The sequence below is a fragment of the Mesoplodon densirostris genome, chromosome 14 (genome assembly GCF_025265405.1).
Source record: "Mesoplodon densirostris isolate mMesDen1 chromosome 14, mMesDen1 primary haplotype, whole genome shotgun sequence".
Taxonomy (NCBI): Eukaryota; Metazoa; Chordata; class Mammalia; order Artiodactyla; family Ziphiidae; genus Mesoplodon; species Mesoplodon densirostris.
In genome coordinates this window covers 31,095,934-31,101,498 of record NC_082674.1, presented here as the reverse complement: position 1 = coordinate 31,101,498, position 5,565 = coordinate 31,095,934, and the positions used below count along the sequence as shown (strand labels likewise).

The following is a 5,565-nucleotide window of genomic DNA, read 5'->3' as shown; positions in this document are numbered from 1 at the left end:
CAATATTCTGCCTGTGACGGTGACTATAAACCATCACATGTCCCAGAAACTCCAGTGTGCCCACATTCACTCCATACCCCTTTGAAAGCCTCTTGATCTTGGAAACAGAATAAGGATGTTTTGGCAAATATATTCTGACTTGTGGTTCGTAAAATATGGGCAAGGTGCTAGGGTTTTATCCAACTCTGAAGGTCTGTAACCCCACATTTATCACACAAGGTTAAGTAATCACTTTAGATTATCTAATGACATAGTGGCAGAATAGGAGCTAGAACCAAGGATCTGACTTCCCTTTGGATGTTATTCAAGGCTTTTACAAATTCTGGCTCAAGAGGGGCCAGCTGCCCGTGATGAGATACAGGAATCATCTCTTGGTTTGGAACAAGCTTCGCCTGCTCCATTCTGCAGGGCTTTACTCATCCCTCCGTGCTCCTCAACACATCTCCATAGTGATGGCTTTCATCTGTTAGTTCCGATGCCCCTGGCACAGTATGAGACCAGACAGAGTTCACTTCTGGGCTGAGCTGGTGTTTTTCCACAGGTGAGCTCTCAGCTGTATGTATACCATCTACCCTTGGCAAGGACGAGCCCTGGTGCAATCCAGTGTCCCTAAGCTAGTGGTGTATTTGGAGAGTCTGCTATTGCCTTGGAGGCTGTTAAGTCCTTGAGGGCAAGGCACACGGAATCATTACTCTGAATCTTCAGGCAGCTAATAAGGTGTTACAGCCTGCAGGCATTGGATAGATATTTGGTGTTTGCTTCTCTTCTCCCACATGAAATCTCAAGATTCCATCATGTGGGGAGTCAGTTCCACCTGGTCGCTCCTCTTCCAAGCTCAGCTTCGGGAAATAAGGAGTGTGTCTTCCCACATATGGCTTTGTTTTCAACTTAATGTGTTTATGTGAGTACCTAGAAACCATGGTGACAGGCGCCACAGAAATAGAAAGAGCAGGGAGGTGGAATACAGAAAGGGAGGACCCCAAACACCAGGGGGCTGGAAGAAGTGTCTTTGTGACACCAGTGTTTATTTTGAGCTGGCAGGAGTATTTATCATGTCTTTGTGCACAGCCTCTCCCCTGGGAACGTAAATGCCATCCACTTCCTTATGCACTTACGTCCTCCTGTTCTCCAGAGGAGGAGAGACGCTGCATTCAGTGTATAAGGATACACATCATCATCACTACTTCTTATCTTTGTGTCACTTGTCACTTTTCAGTGCACGTTCATGCACATTACTTTCCTCATTGGATCCTACCTCAGGGCAGATAGTATTCACTCCTATTTTTCTGATGAATTTGATGTTCAGACTAACTTGTCCAAAGTCACATGGCAAGTCAGGGGTCAGAGCTAACCTTCAGCTCTGCTTCCTTGAGCGGGATTCCTTCTGCTAAGATTGGGCTGTGCAACGATGGAACTTCAAAGCAGGCGGGACCGATGGCTAGTGCATTTTGGCCAGTGTCATTCAGGTTAGAATGTGCTGTGTGGAGTGATCTGAGCCATGGAGTGACAGCTGGCACTTCTGCAAGAAGCCCACAGAAAACGGTGATTGGCTGCAAGAGAAATTTTGCTAATTTTATGTCCCGAGACAAAGGAAAAGGTAAACCACAAATGGACCCCGTTTTCAAGGCCGATGGCTCCTTGCCAGCACAAGTGAACTTCAGTGCTCTCAGCTTGATCTGCCTGTGCTGGTCCTGAGAAGGGCCACACAGCTGTCTCTATCCCTCCTCAAAGCAGACTGAGCCAAATGTGACAGGAAATAGTCCTGGGCGTGGTTGGGCATGTTCCAACTTCATATCTATGACCCCCTTCACACACGTCTGATGTAGCTGAACGGTGCTGCCTACAAGTCCTGCAACTTCTTGTTCTCGTGTTACCGAGCAGGACCCTATGAGGCCTTCCTGAGACCCCCCTCCCCTGTCCCCCATCTGCCTATTGTTTGATTTGCATAAGCGAAGGTATAAGTTCTTATGTCTTGAGAATGAATTGTGCATAAGTTTGAACCACCAGAAGGATATTTCATCATTGCTGAAGCCATTTTATAATGTAGAAATTTCTTTTTCCTATTTTAAGTAACCAAAGCCCATTCTTAAGAATACGTTGTCCAACAACTAAAACAGTCTCAGAATTTTTTACTTGTCTGTGATTTATACTGATTCCGCCTTCTGTTATCATCCGATACCCTCGGGGTCCATTTGAAATGGCATTTACTTTGCAGCAGGTATCTAGGATGCTTGTTCCAGGGTCAAGAACTAATTCAGAAGATGAAGCTTCTTTTAAAAACTCTAAAAGAGTTTGATCAGACATGACCTCTAGTGCATCTATGCTACTATATTAAAGGGCTTGTGTACACCTTTTAGCAGACTCCAGTCCTTCTTGTCCATGAACAAGCTTTGTTACTTCTGCAGCGAGTCATTTCTGACCACCCCGCTTTTCTGGCTCTCTGACATGCAGCTACATTATGTGGTCAATCTCCGGAAGGGGCAGAAAAGTGAAGAGCTTTCTACCACATCATCTTGCTGCCTCACAAAGACTTGATACAATTCAAATGGAGATGTCTTATCTGTTTAGCCAAACAGCATTGCCAGTGGACTTTCCCAATTTTGCTCCAGTTGTAATTAGAGGAACAGATTCTAAATATGTCTTCTCCAGTGAACTTATGGATGAACTCATATCCAGACATGATATTGCCCAGCTGATCAGATCCACCTAGTTGGACCCGGCATCCATAAGGCTAGAACAGGTAGTAGCAATCATAGGCCTGGAGCACCTGATTAAAAACTTGGCCAAACTCATGCCTTCCAGGCTCTTGAGCTGAGTCTGCATGCTCAGTCGGCTCAGCAGCGTGCCCCTGCGGAAGTGGCCGCCCACTGCAGCTAGGAAGTGCACCAGGTGATACTTCTGGGACCACGCCGAGGTGTCCAGCAAGGTGAAGCTGCCCTGGGTCCGTGCGTTAGTGAAGAGCTGCTGGTGATCAGCCGCCAGGGCCTTGAGCCCTCGCTGCAGGGTTGGCGCATTGATCTGCAGGTGCTCTGCGTCCAGTGCCTTGCGCGCCTTGGAACCACCGCTCGGGTCTCACAGGCGCGCCGCGGCGCCTCCCGCCAGCGCGATCGTGCTGTGGCCTGCTCGCTGGGAGTGAGACAGGCCCAGCAGCGCCAGCAGATGCCCCACATGAAGTGAGCCGGCTGTGGGGTCGAAGCCGCGTGTAGATAATCTGGGGCAAGTCGCCGCGGTGGAAGAGCTCTGGGAGCTCTGTCTTCACCCCCCTCCCGGAGAAGAATTCCTTCAACAGACCCCGAGCCTTCTGCACCACCAGAAACCCCTGAGCGCCCGTGTGGGCCTCACGCAGCCCCAGAGGCCAGACTCATGACCCTCCTCAGGTACCAAACCACCGACCCTGGGAAACGCACGGCCACATGGGCGCCGCCATCTTGGCGAAGCCCCAGGCTAAGAGGAAGAGGATGATGAGGATGGAGATGAACACGATGAAGAGGAAGGTGGTCCACCTGAAGGATATGAGGAAGAGGAGGAGGAGGAGGAGGAGGAGGAAACGGTGCTGGTCTGGTTTGGTCTTGTCTGATCTTTGAGACGTCTCTGGTGAGTGGCAGAACCTCGAGCGTGAGGACACCAGGGTGTACTTCCCTACTGGGGTGCCTTGATTGGAGATTTTCCTTTTTGTGGGGGCGGGGGGAAAGGTGTGAGACTTGGTCACCTGGTTTTGAGCGGAGTGCCGCTTTAACTGGGTTTTCCCCTCTGAGGGGAGGAGTCCTTCCGCCGTCCGGCACCACCTGAGTGGTGCTGGGAAAGTCCGGATGGACTGAGGCTGGTCTGGACCCCCGTTTGGGACAGTAGGTAGGAAAATTTCCATTCTTGTGCTAGGGAACTGCGACCCTGAGAGGCCAGCGAGCTCTGGTTTATCTTATTCTGGTCTGTTTCCTGTAATACCGGCCCTGTGAAAGAACAATGGGGAAACTGAAAGCCTGAATGATACTTTTAAAAAACAAGAGTTTCCGAGTATGGCTAATGTGGAACAAAGTTCACTGGCCCGACTGCCCAGCTTGAGTAAGCTTGAGTAAACTTTGAAAGTTGGAATTTAGTGACAGTATACTTTCTGGAGGCTTGAATATCCTGGCAGAGAAATGTCCAAATCTTACCTACCTCAATTTGAGTGGAAACAAAATCAAAGATCTTGGTATAGTAGAAGCTCTGCAAAATCTTAAAAATTTGAAAAGTCTTGACTTGTTTAACTGTGAGATCACAAGACAGGAAGATTATAGAGAAATTATTTTTGAACTGCTGCAGCAAATCACATACTAAGATGGATCTGACCAGGAGGACAGGGGGAATCGGTCCCAGGAAGACTCCATAGGGTTCTGCTGGGTTACAGACTCAGTCTTAAATCTGAAATGATCAAAGGTGACTGGAAAGCTATAGAATACGGCAAAGAAGTGATTAAGGGACCCACTATTTAGGAAAAGAGGGATGAGCCAATTTGGACTAGTTGGAGAGTAATTATAGGAAGAAAAATCATGTTTTTATCTCCCAACTAGTTGACATTATTCAATAAAATCTTTAGAATTTTTTTTGCACTTGGCTTATCTCTCTTTTTTAAAATTGTGGGGAAAAAAGCCATAAGATTTATTATCTTAAACATTTCTAAGTGTACAGTGTTAAGTATGTTCACACTGTTGTGCAACCAACCTCCAGAACTTTTTAATCTTGCAAAACTGAAACTCTCTGCCCCTTGAACAACTTCCCATTTCCTGCTGCCCCCAGCCCCTAGTTACTATCGATGTACTTTCTGTTTCGATGAATTTGACTTCTCTAGATATCTCATAGAAGTGGGATCATACAGGATTTGACTTTTTGTGACTAGTTTATGTCACTTAGCATAATGTTCTCCAGGTTCCTTTGTGTTGTAGCATGTGTCAGAATTTCCTTCTTTTTTGAGGCTTAATAATATTCCATTGTATGTATACATACATTTTAGTGATATCGGTCGATGGATACTTGGGTTGCTTCCACTTCTTGGCTATTGTGAATAGTGCTATTATGAATATGAGTATGCAAATATCTCTTCAAGATCCTGCTTTGGATTCTTTTAGATATACACCCAGAAGTGGGATTGCTGGCTTGTCTTTGTCTGTTTGGGCTGTTGTAACAGAATACCATATCCTGGGTGGCTTATAGACAGCAGAAATTTATTTCTCATGGTTCTGGAGGCTGAAAAGTGCAAGATCGGGGCATGATTAGGTGTCTGGTGAGATTTGCTTCCTGGTTCATAGACGACTGTCTTTTTGCTGGGTCCTCACATGGTGGAATGGGTGAGGGAGCTCTGTGGGGTCTTTTTTATAAGGGCACTAATCCCATCATAAGGACTCTGCCCTCATGACCTAATCACCTCACCTCCCAGAGGCCCCAGCTCCAAATGCCATCACAATGGGGGTTAGGATTTCAACATAAGAATATTAGGGGGAAACAAACATTCGGTCCCTTACAAGGGTCATATGGAAATTATATTTTTAATTTTTTGAGGAATCTCCATACTGTTTTCCACAGTGACTGCAC

General features: G+C 46.8%; 1 pseudogene; it reads right to left on the bottom strand.

The window, feature by feature from the left end:
• Positions 1 to 2,019: 2,019 nt before the first annotated feature.
• On the bottom strand, positions 2,020 to 3,427 carry LOC132501322 (tyrosine--tRNA ligase, mitochondrial-like; annotated as a pseudogene).
• Positions 3,428 to 5,565: the final 2,138 nt, after the last annotated feature.